We start from the raw sequence: 19,463 nt of genomic DNA on the forward strand, positions 1-19,463 counted from the left end.
AATCTATAAAAGTTAACTTATTCTCTAGATTCAGAGAATGACTTCTACTCCTATCACAAGAAGAATCTCCACTTATCTGAATACGTTGTTCTAGAGTTGAGTCTGCTAAAAGACCTACACTTTAATTTCATCCCTACCGTGAGATTACTTGTTCTAGTAAATCTCCCCCCATGCTATTCCTGATTCTAGGAATTCTCTCTCTCCTCAGAGACCTAGTGTTTCCAGCTATCTAGTCTTAACCAGACATAGCGATACTAGACTGTTTGACCTCTCTCATCAGAGACCTAGTGTTTCCAGCTATTTGGTCTTAACGAGACATGGCCATACCAGGCTGTCTGACCTTTCATCGTGGTTCTCTCATTCTTCTCCTCTTGATCTCAGATAACCTTATCCTCTTGATCTCTTGAGTAAAAGTACTCCAAAATTTAGTTTTGGGACAGATAATTGCCTCTCATAACTAGTGTACCAGTAAAAATAATATTTATAAATAACTGCAAAATTCATCTTTCCATAAATAAATTCAAAAATAGTTTATAATTTTAAAAATAGTAGCAGTTTGTTTGGTTGCAATAGAATAAATATTTACATTAAAAGGAGATATTACAATTAATTATTCATAATTAATAACGTGATATTAAGAATTTAATATTTACAAAATATTAATGGAATATTTTAATAGTGTTTAGGATATAATGTTTATATTTATCTAAAAATGTAATTATGTTTTTTTGATTTTTTTAATTTAATTGAAAAAAGTGTTATAAATTTAAGTTAAAAATATATATATATTTAAAAAAATCGACTATGAATTATTGATTCTCTATGATATTAATAAATTATATTAATAAATCATAATATTGATTCATAGTAGTGTAACAAAATTTTTACAAATTAATAAATTTTATAATAAAATAATAATAAATATTAATAATTAAGAATTATTACATATTTTTCTAAATATATATATTTATTAATTATTTTTATAGTTAATAATAATAATTTAAAATAAAATAGTAATTTTATTAAATTTTTAATTTAAAAGGAAATAAATCCTTTGGTCAAATAAAAAAATAAGAAATACCACCATCTTACATGGGCTTGAGTTAGCGATCCAAGCAAAGGCGATTTCAAGGAAGCCCAAAAATAGGGAATACCACGGCCTTATTTGTGCCTGAGTTAAGGATCCAAAGCAAAGGCGATTTCAAGAAAGGCCAATCCCTTCTGTTGGTTGAGCTGCTTTCTGTAGGTGGATCACTTGGGCCAAAGGCTCGTTGATCGTGCTTCACATGCTTATTCCCATTATTCATAGAGTAGGAAGGAAAATATGGGAATGATTGATGCAAGGCATTTTTTGAGATTTTCTCTTTTGTACTTGGGCCTGAGTTAGCGATCCAAAGCAAAGGCGATTTCAAGAAAGGCCAGTCCCTCGGTTGGTTGAGCTTTGCTGATTGTGCTTCACACGCTTATTCCCATTAGTCACAGAGTTGGAAGGAAAATATGGGAATGATTGATGTAAGGTATTTTTGGAGGTTTTTTTATTTGTTCTTATTATAAGAATTATTTAGAGAATAAAAATCGGTCAAAGGTTATTGTATTTTTAATTTTACCATTTCAAATGTATTATGAATAAAATATTTAGATACATATAATAGTTTAAAGTGTTTTTTGTTTTTATTTAATTTATATAGTTTACCTAATATTATGTATTGTTTTAATAATATGATAAAAAAATGCCATATGATTTTAAATATGTTAATATTTATTAAAATAATAGTATAAATATTGTTGTGTTTTTAATTCACATAAATCTTTCAAATTGAATATATATATATATATATATATATATATATATATATATATAATGATATGATATGTTAAATAAATAAATAAAATACTAGGTTAGCTAATAATATTGAAAATAAACAATTTTTTATTTATTTTCTAGATATATAAATATTTAATTTTAAATTTGAATTTCGAATTGAATTTTAATGGTTTGATCATTAATATTTTTTGTATTGATATGGTAGCCGTGTGATGTGTACGAGTAATGTAAGAAATTCTGTCAACATTTTTAAATGCTTGCTCAATTAAAGAATAATAAAAAAGTGAAAATTAATATAGAGCTCAATGTCAAAGATGAGGGTAAACATTTAAATGTTGTCTCAATTAATAATAAAAAGTTAAAAGTAATAAACAAAAAGTTAAAAAATAATATAAAGCTTAGTATTGAGGATAAACATTTAAATGGTGGTTCAATTAATAATGAAAAGATAAAAGTAATAAAATTCAATTGGTTATATTTTGAATTTATTGATTGATAAAATTGAGAATAATTTTTTAGATAATAGAAAATCACAATAAGCATATCACATTAAAAAATATTATTAGTAGTTATAAATTAAGATCTATTTTATCCTATATATTAAAATAATGATTCTATAACTATATTTAAATTTAATTATTAAACACAAAAACTAAAAATAATAATTTATTATCCCTTATGGGGGTGTTAGACCAGGACAGGCACCTACCACATGACGGATGCGAGTTGTTTAATGTTTTCCACCCATCATGTGATGGATGTCAATTGTTCAGTGTTTAAGGCAGGGGAGGGCAGGGCAACAACCCCTCCACCACGCCATAGCTAATTCCCCTAAGTTCACGTGTGTGAACCGTTCATTCCCTTCAGTCTGCATTTGTTTCAACGCGATGGTGTCGCTCCTCCTCTAGTTATATCTTATAGATGGCAATTCCCTCCAATTGTCTTCCATTTTTTTGTGCTTTGCGTGCCTCTCCCTGCTAGGATCTGCTTCAGCTTCTTCTCCAGGGTGTGGGTTTGTTCTATCCACTACAATTGTGCTTCAAGCATCATCCTCTCACTTGCTTAATGTATTCGAGAAGCTTTCCTTCTTCGGCCTTCTCTACCAGACGCTTCTTTGTTGGTTCCAACTGGATCCTATTCTCATTTCCCTCTACTTCCACAGTTCTCCGCCTTGGATGCCTGGGGGATGTTTATGGACCGAACAGTGCCAAATCTGTGTTTCTTGCCTTCACAATTCTGGGTCTGAGGGTGGTGTTTTTGTTCTTGGGTGGTGATTTAGGGTCTAGTGTGTCGCTATTCTATAGGCTTTCTAGAACTATGGCTCCTCCTTTCCTGGGATTATGGTCTTAATCTGCCCCTTGTTATTCTGCTTCGTCTCAGGTGCTTGTTTTTTACTGCTTGGCTCTCACCCCTCAAGTTTCTATCCTCTCCCACCCCGCTTGGCTATTCTCAGGTGGCAAATTTAGGGTGGCAGGGCTCTTGGCCTTGGTTATTTTTCTCTCTCTGGTCTACAACTAGTCTTGGTTGGTTTTGTGTGGCAGGTAGCATTTCTGGGGGAGCCCCTCTTCTCCAGTTATGCAGGTCCCTTTCATCCTCCATTATGAAATCCAACTCCTGCTCCTCGTGCATAATTGTTTGGCAGAGCCGAAAGGTACCACCCCCCACTTTTTGGCTCTCGAGGTGATGTTGTTTCTGTTTGAGAGGGAAGCTCCAAGCAGGGAACATGAGGCTCTTGTTATGGGGGTTGAGGTGCTCATGGGGGTTATAGCTTGTTAGTTGCTTCCATGGTGGGTTGTAACCATCACTCAGTCCCACAACTCAATCATGATGCAGGTGTAGGTGGTCGTAGGGAAGGTTATTCTTGTGGCTCGGAAATGCAGAGTTGCTCCATCCAATTCCGTTCTAGGTTCATGGGTCGGATGAATTCTAGGAGGTTAGGTCCTTCTTCGACAATTCTTGAATTGCTCCAATATGTGTCTCCTCGTCTGGACTCCCATGACTAATCTTGCAGGGAGTAGGACGAGGATGTCATTGCTAAATTCGAGCAGCGCCAATACTTTTAGTGTCGTGTTCGTGAGAGGGGGGTTGTAGTTTGGCGCGGCCGGAATTTGCTAACTAGAAAGTTTGAAAAAATAAAATTTGGCTCGCTCACTTTGAGCACCACGTCAACTTCATATACTGCCCCCCTCCTCCCCCAGGTACTGGTCCATACAACCCCGCCTCAATTACATGTGATGACTATTTATGTTCACTGTTGTGTTTCTTATTCTATTAGATTTCTTGAATGTTAGGCCTCTTAGATTCTGGACCTATCAACTAGCAATTTTTCCTTTTGTATGTTGTATGGTCATGGCATTAGTCAATAAACTTGGTGAGAGTGAGACCACATAAATTTTCATATCTTGATATATACTTTCTGATTAATTGAAATTTCGATTTAAAACAATAATAATTTATTAAATTTAATTTATTAAACACTAACCATAGTACTTTATTAAATTTAATTTTATGGGTACGAGAATATGAAATACTAAAAACGGTAATTTATTAACACTTTGCCTATTTCATTGTCCCTCCCCTAATCTATTCCATTTGTACTATAGTCATAAGTAATCAGAATCATAAGTAATCTTCTGAGTATCTTAACAACAACCAAATTAAGATCATGAAAAACCTTTGTGAGAAGCAATTATTAAAACTTTTATGAGCGCACCATTATTTTCCAAATATGTTAATATATTTGGTGTTTAATTTTATTTATTGCTTCATTCCAGAATATTCATTTGTCTCTTTTCTTTGAAAGAAGTGAATCATGGGTATCACTAAAAAGTACGTGAAGAAAAGCTGTTATCATATTCCAGCGACGGGTTTCTTGTGAGTGGCACTACATGAATGTTTATAAAAGAAATAACATTTTTACTGGAATTTTGTTACAAATTTTATTTATATGTCAAAATGACTCATATACGTATGAAGCTTCATGCTTTACGTATTTTTTTGTTTGTACATTAAGATGAGCTCATGGTGATGATAATGGTTATTTAGTCACATTTAATGCCATAATTGTCATGAAATCCCATTCAATTTCAATGTAATGAAATTTACAAAATTTCCAACTTTTTTCAAATAGTTAGTTTTTGTTATTTATGGGCATTCCTTCATAGAAGGGGTTAGTACCTTCTAATGGGCAGCTAGGAATTCCTCATTGTATCACAATGACATATACCATTGTAAAATTTATTATTAAAAATAATATAACTGTTTGCGAAATGTGAGGAATGTCTACTAAATATGTGTTAGATGTACTTTATTTAATATTCCTTAGGGTTATTTTACTCAGGTAAGTTAGTTATTGAAAATTTTATATTTAAATAACTTTTCATATAGTTAGGACTTTCCTCCTAGACACCACATGCGAAGGGAAGGGGTATATTTAGTCATCGTTTAAAATTTTTATAAACTATGTAATTTAATTTGATTATCACTTAGATATATTATTTTGACTAAATGTAATGCATAATGTTTATTGTTCTAAAGTAATGACTTTATTCTCGGCACTATCTTAATAGAAAAATCTACCTCCTTGTGAGGTGCCAAATCTGAAATGTCTTTAAGAAATATATTCTAGATATGTTATACAAATGGGTACCTATTCAAAACATTTACATCCTCAACCTCCTTACTTTTGTCACTAGAAATGTGCACTATGAATAACAAAAACCCTTTCTTGTGACTGCACTTTGCGTGCATAATTGTTACCATCGTAACTAATGTGGATTTCTTCTTTCCCTATAAAACTCTTAGTTCCCCATTGTCATCCACACACTCCATGGATGTGTCATAACAATCCACATTGGTCCTATGAAGATACAAACAATCCATTCCCAACAACATATTGTATGATCCAAATGGCAATACATTCAAATGTGTTGCGGTAGGCATACCATTAAAATCAAATACAAAAAGCTCTTACCCAATGATGAACTCGCTTTTTTGTACCTATATCCAACTATACTAACTAAGATTCTACATGAAATTCCTTACTCAAACCACACTTATCCAATAAGTCAGGACTAACATATCTATAACTGAATCTAGGGTCAATAAAAATACAAATAACTTGATCACGAATCTTACCATCCATCTTAATGATAGATGTTTGGTGCTTTGCCTGTCTATTGTTCACGACTGCATAAATATGACGAATGTTATGCCCAAAATCCCCAATAGTCCGTGCCTCCTTCTCATTGTATATTTTATGCCTAGCACCCTGATTCTGCAGACTGTGTCCCCTATGGTGTTCCTCACTTCATATCCAACGCTCCAACTGTCCAGTACCATTACCACTATGTTGTTGTTGTGATCCATGTCCCTATCTAGCTACATTAAACTTCTTTTGAGGTGCCACATTTTCTTTCTCCTCTGCATTTTGAGCCCCTACTCTCTTAGGCTAACATTTACCTTTATCTTTGTCCTTATCCTACCCTTTTCCATCCTTGTTGAGATTCATTCTTACACTTTGACTATTCATAACAATGATTCAATTTCCCAATGACTTCCTTAAGTGACGAAGGCTCATCATACTTACTCTAATCTGTAAATGTTAATGGAAAACCACTGAGAAATCGTTTAACTTTAGCCTTCTCATCTTTAAGATATGATACATACCTCAATAGCTCCAAAAATTTGGTTGTGTACTCTTCATCTATCATTGACCACGTCTTAGCTCATAAAATTCTTTGGCCTTACTGTCGTTGTACCTTTATGATAAGTATTTCTTCCGGAAAATCCTCTTGAACTCATGCCAACTCAAAACCTAGATCTTCATGTCTCTAACCCACTTCACGTCTTCCCACAAAATGTTTGGTTTACCTTTCAAGCTAAAGATATCGATTCTCACCTTCATATCATCTGTGTACTCATGAAACTCAAAGAATTTGTTGATCCCAAGTATCAAAGCCTCTACATCTTCTGGCTTCTTCACATCTCCATCAAAGGTAGGTGGATTTTATTACTTAAATTCAAGAGGAAAGTATACCTTATCACTTATCCTATAAGGATGATAAAAATAATGATCATGATGCTTGTCAGAACCAAAACTAGAACAATACATATATCCATCACCTCTCCTATCCAGAGTATCCAAAAATATTCCATCTCTAATAGTGTCATCTCTATCTTAAATGTGACCACCATGAGAACTATTTCCATATGCCCCATTAGTTCTATCCTCTTGTCCATGGCCGATCCAAAGTGACCCTTGTCTCTTCAATTCTGACAAACTTTGAAGGAGTATAGCATTAGCCTCTACTTGTTTCTCTTATGTTTGCTTGATTTTGTCATTGTTCTCCTTACAACTCTTTATTTACTCCTTCAACCTTCTCAATGTGTCTGCTAACTCAGAAGATTTCCCAACACCACGCTTCTCATCTGATCCATAGGGAGATTCCTTATAGTTTTCCATCTTGCTATTCATTTTGATATTTCTCTTGCAAGGCATAATATGTAAGCTAAACGAAATTTCAATGAACCAACGTATCTTAGTATAATTTTGGGAGGATACCTCATCTGCAAGATTATCCAAATAATCTTGATATATGTATAAACATAATCTAACAACATATAAACATATAACAACTAAGTGTGCCAACACATAACATCATTCTAGCTAGAGTCCACTCATCACTGCATGACCATATCATTACACATACTATGACCTCATTTATAACGACATCAACTATACCAATGTACTTCGACAATATGCAATCATAAACATAGACGATGCACCAACATACATGCAGACAACATACTAGCATAAACGTGGCTAACACACATGCATAAACACATATAATCAAGCATAAATGGACAATACTTGTCAATAGGTAGCAACATGTAACCAAGCATACAAGAAAAATACATGTAAGAAACATATAAAAACATGTAAACAATCATACAATCATGACAACAACCTTTCCATCAACAAAATCCTCTTTCACATAGCTACAACTCTACAATGCTAACAAACACCATGCATGTGCAACAAGCACATAGACCACAAGTATGGAATCATGTGCAAGTGACATCAATGCATGGAAAACACACCGCCCATCCAGTCTGAGGGGTGGACCATGCTCTGATACCACTCTGTAACAACCTCCTCCCACATCTACCCAAGTAACTAGCCAACCAAGGTAAACATGTGACAAGAGTCTACTATGATTAGATTCAACCTCTGAGGTGACCTTAAGGAAATGTAATCAATGGAAACACATCATACAGACCTTACACATCATCGACATGACTCCTGATAACCATCCCAACCTTTCTAGTAAGGAGCAGCTGGGTCCCACTGAGGTTTTATATCACTTGACCTCTGGACACTCCCATGGTATGGGCCTGACAACGTCCAGGTGGCTCTGTATGCTCTCATGACTTGTATTGTCAGCATCTAGGGATTATTTTTGTTAGTGTTGTGCCAACGTCCCCAAGATTCAAGCTAGTTTTTCAGGCCCAGAGACGAGTTCACTGGCCATAATTGAATGACATCTTTAGAACAGAAAGATAACAAGGAAGCAATGATGCAAATACAAATACTTGAACAAGACCTTGGCTAGACCCCTCCTAGACATGCCACATTTTTTCAAACATATCACAAATATGTAACATACAAGTGTAAACAACAGATTTTAGCATAGGGGTCTCATACTTACCTAAGAATCACTATGAAGCATTATTCACATATTCCATTTGTTTCATTATCATCTATTAGGTCATAGACAAATTTCTTAATCATTTGGAAATAGAAACATGAGGAGATACATACATCATCACTATCAGCATACGTTCTCATAACCAGCAACATAATAACATAGATACCATGAATACATCAGTCATACAATCCACATCTAAACCAATACATTTACACATGAAAAACCAAAAGAATGAATTTCTCATTAATGATGTAGAAACCAACTGGGGATGGGAATACGATGTTCCATCAGACGATAGACTGGCTCAGCCAATTACCCCCATGCCATATTCCAAACATGGATGTGGGACTCATAACCAACCTTAAAGAACCAAGCAAGCATGGATGATACTGGAGTTATCAACCTACACTGTGAGGAACTTTAGTGCCTCAGGATTTACCCTAATCCACAATCTTATCTAGGGATCACTAGGCCCTACATTGATACCCACTCTCTAGGCTTTACCATGCATCCCATCCCAGAACAACTAGGCCCAAAGGAGAGAAATCCACCTCCTGCCTTTATCGTATATCACACACTATTCAACTGAAAGGATGGCTAGGCCCAACAAGGCACACAATCCTTTCTTTATCACAACCCATAGTCTGGCTCAAGGGTTACTAGGCTAGTGGCTTGACCATGATCCATTGTCTGGTTCTGGGGCCAGTTGGTCATGTGTTTATCATTTCGGAAATCCACCTCACTTAGCTGCGAATCCGTCTAACAATCCAGCTCAATCAATGTATGAGAACCCATCTCATCAAGGCTATTTAGAAATAGCAAGGTTAGGTTGAAAACACTGTCACACATAGAAAAAACCATGCCAGGACAGAAAAGTACCATATGAAATACCATGCATTCCAAAAATACCAAGGAAATTACACATGCAAATCAATGCCTGCAAAGAATCTAACTGTAGCTTCTTGATCATGCTCTTCCTTACTTTCTCCTTCCTTCTTCTTGCCTTATTTTCCCTTTCAAACTCCATTGCCAAGTTCTCTAAGAAAGCTCTAAGTTGCCAAGAGTGAGAGATATAGAGAGAGTGAATAATGAGAGAGCTCCAAAACTGAAATAGAAAAAGGTTACAAAGTGATCCTCATAAGCCTTTTTATCAATTAGGCCTCTATTTTCTTCATTTTCCATTATTTTCCTTCAATTTCCTCCTCACATGCAACCAGTGACATTTCACCTTATTTTTTTCTTCATTTCCATTATTTTCGAAAGTAAATGTGCCAAAAATACCATTTTACATTTCCAAAGCCTTAGTCATCACCTTTGTCAATTTGCATAGCCATAATAAACCAAATGAACACCCACTATGATGTTTTTTCGCAACATTCATCTTTGAATAAGTGTCCCATCAACCTTGGTTATTTTTTATTTTTATTTTATTACATGGAATTTTCACCAAGGCTGTTAAGTCAGCTATATTATATTGCTATTATATGTAGATGGCATGATTGTTGTAGGTTATAACATGCAGGAAATAAATGTGCTCAAAGGAAAATTGGCAACTTCATTTGCAATGAAGTATTTGGATGTTGTAAAATAAATCCTTCGTATTAGAATATCTAGAGACATGAAAATTACAAATCAACATTGTCTCAGAGTGCGTACATAGAAAAGGTATTGCAAAGATTTAATATGCAGAAAGAAAAACCAGTTAGTATACCTTTGGCTAGCCATTTCAAACTATGGAGATGTGTCCCAAGACTCGAGAATATATGGATTATATATGTAAATTTCCATATGCATAAGCAGTTTGAACCTTAATATATGTAATTGTCTCAACAATTTATGATATTGCACATGCAGTGGGAGTTGTAAGAAGGTACATGAATAATCCAGGAAAAGAGAATTGGATGGCATTGAAGTGGATTCTCAGGTCTTTGAGCAGTACCACAAATCAAGTATTATGTTTTAAAGGTTCAAACACTAGGGTATGTGTTTACTATATGTGGAACAATTGTGAGTTGAGTTTCAAAAATAAAAAACATTGTTGCACTTTCTACAATGGAAGAAGAGTATGTTGTTTCTACAAAGGCTAGTAAAGTAGTGATTTGGCTACAAAGGTTTATGGATGAATTAGGTAAGAAGCAGGAGATGGGTAGGTTATACAGTGACATTCAATTTGTCATTCATATTGAAAATAAATCAACATTTCATTTCAAGACTAAACATATACAGCTCAAGTACCATTTCATACGATAAGTGTTGGAAGGTTGACAATTCAACCTGGAAAAGATACACACTAGCCAGAATCCTGCAGATATTTTAACAAAATTTATAACTAGGGAGAAAATGAGATTCTGATAAGTTTGAATTGGTCTTCAAATATGATGGAGAAGATGAGAAACAACCAGGTCCAAGTGGAGTCACTTTCTATCAAGTGAACAAATGATGGAGTTTATATAATTAGTCTCCAAGTGGGAGATTGTTAGGTCTGGAGCCTGACTACCTTCGTAATTGTTCATTGGTTTTTTTGTTTCGACTACACTTTATCCCTGTTCCTAATGAGGCAGCCACTTTTTCTGTATGATCGCTCTCATGGGGGCCCAAGGAGGGGCAACAATGAATTTTATGAACCCCCCCTTGTGGTGGGTCGGGGGCAGCGCTCTCAAAGCTAAAAATAGATGAAAAATTCCTTGTAAAATATTGTAACTTTATAGTCAATCTGGGCCGTTCATTAGGCAGACGATATGACAACATAAGTTATATTAATTTAGGGTTTTTTCCCCTAGAAGGAAGCCCTTGTTTTATATTATGGAATTGTATTATGATTGTGTATTATTAGTCTAAGTAAGAAAGAGAGAGGAGACTATGTGAGAGAAAAGAGGAAATTACAGCGAATCTGTTGTAGGTTGTCTCTTTTCATTTTGATGGATAATATAAAAGGAAGGACTCATTGTTTCAACGTGAACATAGCCCAAATTGGGTGAACTACATATATTTGTGTCGCTCTTGTTTTATGTGTTTTAGAGTTCGTGTTTCTGCAATATTGTATGTGTTTCATTGCTCCATTAATTATTTTTATAACACTTCAAGGTTTCTTTATAGTGCATTTAACATTATTAAAATTAAAAAAATCATAAAACTAACTAAACTATAACTTTATTTATATATATAAGATTCTAAATTTGTAAATGGGTTGTGCTACAATATCATGGGCCAATACCATGGGTTATCAATATCACATCCCCAAAAATATTGTCAATACCATGATTAATTATGCTGAGATGTACATTCTACAGCATAGTAGGAGGGTCATGTACGATTTTATTTGTGCTCAATGTACAGTTGACATGCCCCTCTTTTAAAATAAAAATAAGATATACTCTAAATAAAAAACAATGTCATCTATAATAAAAAAAATGAAATAAAATATGTACATATTTATGTGAGATAACATACAGCTATATCAATTTAAAAAAATGAAATAATTGAAATTTAAAAACATATGAAATATTTTCCTTATAACTATTTAATAGAAGATTTAAATAAATTATTTGAGTATCCATATTAACTAATATACCTCAATATGAAACAAATACGCACACACACACACGCACAGGGTTACTTCAATTTGTTGTTCTCTCTCATTAAAGTACTTTTTCTATTGAGCGGATATGGGTTGAATCTTGACTTTTTCTATGGAGCTTTTTCTATTGGGAGGGTTCACGCTTGAGCTAGAATTAGGAATATTCCATGGGGAAAAGACATTAACTTTTTTAATGCAACATTTATATAAACTATTTGAATGTCCATATTAACTAATTTATTTTGAAATAAGCTTATATAGAAATGAAAAGTAAAAAAAAAAATATTTTAATGTTGATGTGGATACTAAATCAAATATTTTAATATGAAAGGTTAAACAATATTGAGATGCACTTAAAAATATATTAATAACAAAAAAATTTAACGTTTAGAATGTCCACAATTAAAATATTTCAATGCCCATGTTAAATAAAATATTTCAGTTTTAGCTTAGGTGTATATTATTATTTATGTTTTCAAAAAATATCTTTAATAATAAATACTTATCTTAACACATTTCAAGTTACTATTTTATATTTTGCTTTTTATGTTGGAGTTGTAAGTTTAAGTTTTATAGTCTAGACAATCCAAGTGTTGAATAGAATTTTCAAGTGGCTAAGTCTAGTTATGAATTAAAAAATAAAATTTAAATAATAAAAAGTCATGAATATATTCCTTTACAAAAGTATTATTTTAACTATGGTTTTGTAACCCCAAGAGCTAGGTGTATATTATTATTTATGTTTTCAAAAGAAATCTATAATCATAAATACTCTATCTCAACACATTTCAAATTACTATTTTATATTTTGGTTTTTATGTTGGAGTTGTAAGTTTAAGTTTTATAGTCTACACAATCCAAATGTTTAATAGAATTTCAAGTGGCTAAATCTAATTATGAATTAAAAGATAAAATTTAAATAATAAAAAGTTATGTATATATTATTTTACATAAATATTATTTTAACTATGGATTTTGCAACACCAAGGAAAATAGATTTCACAAAATCTAAACATCTTTTCAATTTTCTCACTCTAAAAAAAATTATGCTTTTAAAAATTTTGATTCCCCTCTATTGTAATTAAAATAATAGATCTATAATTATAATACTACTGCAACTCTGTGAAAAAAATAAAAAAATAAATAAATAAATAAATATTTATCCTTCCTAATTACCCAGCCTACATGTCACCTTAACCCAATCCAAGCGATGTGTAAACAAATGGGAAGGGTCATGAATGACTCTCACCTTTGCGCGTTTTAATGGAATTAAATGACATGCAGGGCTTCTGGTGAGCACCAGAATTTCAACAATAATTCTGCTACTCCTGGGGCTTCCTACTTTACTTTTATCAACCAGGTAGTTCGTAAAAAACTTGGAAGCCATGGTGTTGTATGCACAAGTACTAGGTCTTACCGCACACTGTCACTTGGTCAACGGAACAAGATCACTAAGACCTCAAGCCAACTTCTGTGAGATTCCAAAATAAGCTTTTAACTGTTATGAAAGAAGGCTAACTCTACAAAGGCTATTCTATTTGTAGAAAGAGAAAGAAGACCAGAATGTAAAGCAAACCCTAGCAAGTCGTAATTTTTCTAACTAACCCTACTTTTGTAGAAAGAGTGATGACAATCGAGGAAATGAGTGCCATTGACTACTGAAAAGGTAAATTGCATCTATTCAAGCTACTTCTGAAAGGAAATGAGAAAAAAACATCTTTTCGTGTTTTTGAGTGTTTTTATGTGAAATTATTATGCTTGTAATTCATATGTTTGTGACTATGGTAGAGGTTTGCTGACAATGGAGGGCGGATTTGGTTTTTTCAGAGGTGGAGGAAGGTGTGGAGAGTTCCTAAGAAGCCTCTAGCACCCTTCTGAAGACTTCCCTTGCAATCAGATTTCAAAAAATAACTTACAGGAAATTCTACAGGAGGCTGCAGGGGATCTATAGGAGGATCTACAGGAGGATCTACAGGAGGATGCCGAGAGCTACTTTTGGAGGTTTTAAAGGTGGAAAAATGGTGGGAAAGGGTAATTAAAGGCTAGATGAAGGTACTGAGGTGTCTGGAACTTGTCAAGGAATATCAAGAGGGAACATGATGGTTGGATTTGTTCAAATGGAAGGAGGGAAGCTTATGGAGAAAATGCAGAAATTAGGGCCAGTTGGTGAAATGTTGCTAATGACTTGGGAAATCTTCGAGAAGTGAGTTGATGCTGGCTGATTTATGGATGTATGGTGAGCTAACGTGTTCTGCAAGAAATCTGCAAATCTACTTACAAAAACTTATCAAAGAAAGGACTAGTTATACATTGGAAATAGAAATTTCTCTAGCTTGACCTAATTTCTAACCTACAAACCGAAAATGCTAAACAATAACCTTTGAATAGAAAATCATGCAAGGAGATCTATTTTAAAAGAGCAAGAAACGATCTAGGCAATTGAATCTAGAGCAACACATTAACTTTTGAATCAAAACATCACACTAGAAATTGCATGGAAGGGTAAAATTGTGTTTTTGGTGGCAGAAATGGTGCCTTGACCTCAAATCATGGTTCTAGGAAGGGATAAAAGAGATTAGGGACTATTTTTGACCTTTTTGAATCTTAATCTATCACTGTATTAATCTACTTCAGCAACTGAAAGAAAAGCAACTATGCAAGCCATCAAAAGCAACCTATTCTAAACAAGTTAAAATGAATCTATCTAACAGAAATTAACTCATGACCTAAAGCAAAAACATACAAGTACAAACCAAGAGGTGCTGGGCAGCTTGGGTTGGGCCCTAACCCAAGAGCTTTAGCCGTCTGAAAGAGATCGGTTTTGGCTCAGAAATATTGCATCTTTATTATCGAAAATAACAGTCACATTACATGAATTGTTCTAAAAATGAAGCTCAAAAATGAGCTGAACAAGTGTTGCACCAAAGTGTGAAAATTCTACTAAAAATTGGCTAAATCCCACTAAAGAATATAAGCACCTAAGCCCTGCTATTTATACAACTTGAGCCTCAAACAACTCTCCTAACATCAAGGAGCTCAGCTTCCCAAAATTGCAGATAAAAAACAGTCCTTATTTACTTGCTCGGCTGCACCTTGGATGCACTCATGTGGCCACTTATGCTTCAAGTTTCTGATGGGGAATTCGAGGTAAGGGTTAATAAATGAAGGTGACAACCCCCTACAAATCCTCTTCCCTGTTTTCCTCGAATACTGGCTACCAAATGCTCATAAATCCTTTGACTTTCTCCAAAATGGACCAAAAAATGTGCCTAAAGCACACATTAGACTACAAGGCAAAATGACTAACCCAATTCACTCTATTAGCATAAATATAATAAGAAACATGCAATAAACTAATGAGAATGGTGGATTAAGTCAATCTAAGAGGAAAAATGAGCCCATATAGTTACCCATTTTTGGGGCTCATCATTACCCCCCATATTGAAGCTGTTGCTCATATTCTGAGCAACTAATCTATATTTTCAATCTTGATGGCCTTGATGGCCTCTCTGACATTCCATGCTTCAGATATGAGATCTTCTTCCCTATCATGGAATCCAGCTTTTACATCCAACTTTCTCCACTGTTGTTTTTCCTCCTCTTCCTTTATGCTTTCTAGCAATCCTAGCAGTAGTGGAGGACTCAGCTTCAAACCAATCCAATGGGCATTTAGACTTTGCATAGAGTGCTTATACAGGGGCACTCTTCTTAGTGCTTCTCTCATTCTATTTGGGGAGTGGTACTCCTTGATCTGTATGCTGTGGGGAGAGTGTTCCACCTTCTCATGCAGGAATGGATGAAATATTCCCCAAACAACCTTTCCATATCTTCAAAATGCAAAATATCTTGAGCTTGCTCATTGATGTACTTAGGCACACATTGAGGATTAGCTTCTAGTTGCTCGTGTGCGTAAATGAGAGCCATTGAGTCTGATGGTTTTGCTCTAATCATTAGAGGTTCATTATGTTCTTTCGCCATCATTCTATGGATTTCTACTTCTCTTTTCTCTTCGTGGTTCATCCAAGATGCCATGAGCATCAGCTGCAACTCTTCTAATGCAGCATTGGGGTCCCATAGTTTCATATCAGTAAGGGCAATGTTGTTGAAATAAAACTCTGTCAACTTTGCTTTGTCCTCATCTGAACTGTGGTCACATAGATCCATGAATTGGCCATAATCTTGAAAAGGTATGGTGCCTCTCTAGGCCAGAGTCTTGATTTGGAACTGGAGCTACTAATCTTTGAGGTATACTACGTAGGATTTGGCTGGCTACCTGCATTGTAGTGCCTCCATAGCCTAGCTGGCCATGCAGCCCAATTGGGCTTCCCTTTCCTGGAGCTGCCTTCTCAAGATCAATACCTCATTTCCTGGCTGGGGTTCCCATTCCTTTTGCTGTCTTATTAATATATCACTTTCTGCCTGGGGTTCCTTTTGTTGTTGTTGTCTTCTTGAGATCAACAGCTCATTTTCTACCTGTGGTTCCCTCTCTTGCAACTATTTTTTTAACCTCTCATTTTCTTCTTCCAATTGTGATCTCCTAATGCCTTTTATATGCCTTATAGTGCTTAATTCTTTTCCCATCTCTCTCAACATGTTTTCCATGTGCCCAATGTCTTCCACTCCTTTTGATTTTGCGATCTGCATCCACTTATGGCTTCTAACCCTTTCTTTTTTCTAGCTCAAAGAAGAGCGGGACTGCAAATTTCGGAGGGATAATTTTTCCTGCTTCAGGAAGGTTGTAATAAGAGCCCAAATTAGGCTGTGGGTCAGGTTCTAGTATCTTTGTTGCCTTATCTCTCTCCTTGGTCTGCTCCTCTGCCTTTTTCTCAATATTTTCAGCCTCTTGTAGCTTTGTCAATGTCTCCTGTAGGACTGTTTGCACCTCCTTTAGGATTGTTTTAGAGTCTTGTAGTTTTATCCTTTCTTTCCAAGTGGAGGTATTAGGACTTCCCCTTTCATAAGTGATGGGGGTTTTGGATGGAGATTCCTCCTTGTTGGTGATGGGCTCCTTTGAAGGTGGCTGAGGCTTCCCCATCTTTATTCTGGTGCTTTTTCGAGCCTTGAAGTACATGGATGGTTGTCTTTTCCTTTTTCCCTTTGGCTTGGGTAAAGTACTAAGCGCAGCAAGAACAACTGCTGCCTCCCTTGCTAGTGTCTTAGGGGACACTTCTTCTCGTTGTGCTTCTTCTTCTTTATCTACTATGTTTCCTGTTTCTGCTAGTTTTGCTTCTCCTGTCTCTATTTGGGTTTCCTCTTCTTTTTGCTTAGCTTCTACTTTTTCTGTGTTAACCTTCATCTGAGATGTCATAGGATGTTTCTTGTTGATTCTAGGCCTCTTCTTTTTCTCTGTTGTGGTTTTATCCTTCTCTATTCTTGGTTCCTTCTTCTTTTCTATTTTAGCATTTTTTCGTTCCACTTGGGTCTTCCTTTCCTCTTCTTGGGTTTCCTTCTAAGCTTCCTCTTTTTTTTCTTCCTCCTCACTCTCAAATGGACTGAGGTTTTAAGTGAAGGCTTTCACATCAGCCTCCTTGGTCATATTTATGAAAATCTCCCAGGCTATGGGGATTGTGAAAGTGTGGAGGGCATCTGCCACTAGCAATGTAATTAGCCCATGGTGAGCCAATTGGTATGGAACTCTTGCCTTCAATTTGGTGCTAGATTCTATTAAGGATTGGAGGAGAAAAGAGGGAATACTAGGTTCTCGAGGTGCAGGGAGATCCATGCCATACCTCAATTCATGCAAAAGTTTGAAATGATACTCATAAAATATGTTGAATCATCCTTCATAGGAGATGTATTTCAGAATTTGATAGTTGACCTCATCCCAGGGGTAAGGTATACTTGTCCTCTTGATGCCATTCTTGTCTTCCATAGGGTGCTCATTTGGCTGGAAAAAAGTCTTCTTGGCAACCTGTCCCAGTTGTTTTTCTTTCTTGCTCCAGGGTAGCCCAAGTGGGAGATCAGTGACCCTACTAATGAATTCTGGTGTGAGTTCTATGGCTAGACCCCTGAAACTGATAGTGGCATGGGTTTCTAAGTGAGGTTTTAGAGACAATGAAAATTCGTCTGTGACTTCCTCATCATACCCATGCAACTTTTCAAATAAAGGCATCCAATTTTCCCTGGTAAAGAGGGCTACCACTTCTGGATGTTCATGCAGCGTAGTTGAATTCAAAGGCTCCTTCCTCATAAAACCCCCTGTCATGATGTTTTAGATTCTACTATAATATTTCATTTGAAGAGGGAGGCAGCAAGTTTCAATGCCAAAAACAAAGGAACGGCTGAGGTTTTCTTTCTAGAACCAAAGAGAGTTTTCCTGTTCTTACTTTTTAACAAAAACAAATTGCAACTTTCCTTCCTTCCAAACTTTGTTCTTAAACTTACATTACTTCTCGGTCTGTTTGAGGGAAACAATATCTTAAAAAAACAGAGAGCATAGAAGACAATGTTTTTTCCCTTTCAAAAAATAAGCAGACTACCCAATGGAAGTTCACTTTTTTACAGGTTAATTTCAAGAGTTGCATCATCTCTTTACATAGGAGAATAACACGGAGGAGAAAGAGACAGTATTTCAGTGCAAAGAGCAAATGGAGAAACTGTATATACCTTTTAAAACAACACGGGCGGACTCCGCTCTCACTTTTCCTTTCTTTTCAACTCAATACCTCACTTGAAATCACACCACCCTTTGTAGAGACGGAAATGCAGAGAGAGTCTACACAAAGCCTACCTCTTCGAGCTCCAATTTGCCATAAAATCTTGAACTTCCCTTTGCGATGTGGCTCACTGGCCCTCCTGTAGAAAGGCTCCTATAGGACTGTGTTACCGCTCCTATAGATCTCGTTAATGCTCTTGTAGAGCCCGATAAGTGGAAGGGTTCTAAAACTAATAGAGAGCGACTACTTCAAGGCCCTGGAGGTGGTAGGTAGCTCATTGTAGTCGAGAGCACGACGATACAAATGAAAACAAAGGTGGTGAAGGCAGTCGACCACAACGTACTTAAGCTTACAGGAGAGGGTTGAATTGATGAGATGTGGTGGCAGGAAAGGTACATTACCCTCCCCCGGACCATTGGTCCCTACTTCAGTGCCATTATGAAACTTCATGCCGCCTGCCCATAATAATTTCCATCATTCGCATTTGGACGCCGCCACTACCTATTTTGAGATTCTTACAAGTTGACTCGACACACCTGCTAAGTGCACCCGCTGAGCGATGTTTGAACTGGACGAGGGTGGCTAGTTGGCTGGCCACCAATCTCATTTAATCGCAACCATCTCATTTGTCCATGCAGTTTCTAAACGATACCCATGCAACAGAGGAATGGGTTTAGTCACTTACCTGTTAGTTG

This window comes from Pinus tabuliformis, chromosome 2_2 (genome assembly GCF_031772625.1).
Source record: "Pinus tabuliformis cultivar Carrire ecotype Pingquan chromosome 2_2, CPIR1, whole genome shotgun sequence".
Taxonomy (NCBI): Eukaryota; Viridiplantae; Streptophyta; class Pinopsida; order Pinales; family Pinaceae; genus Pinus; species Pinus tabuliformis.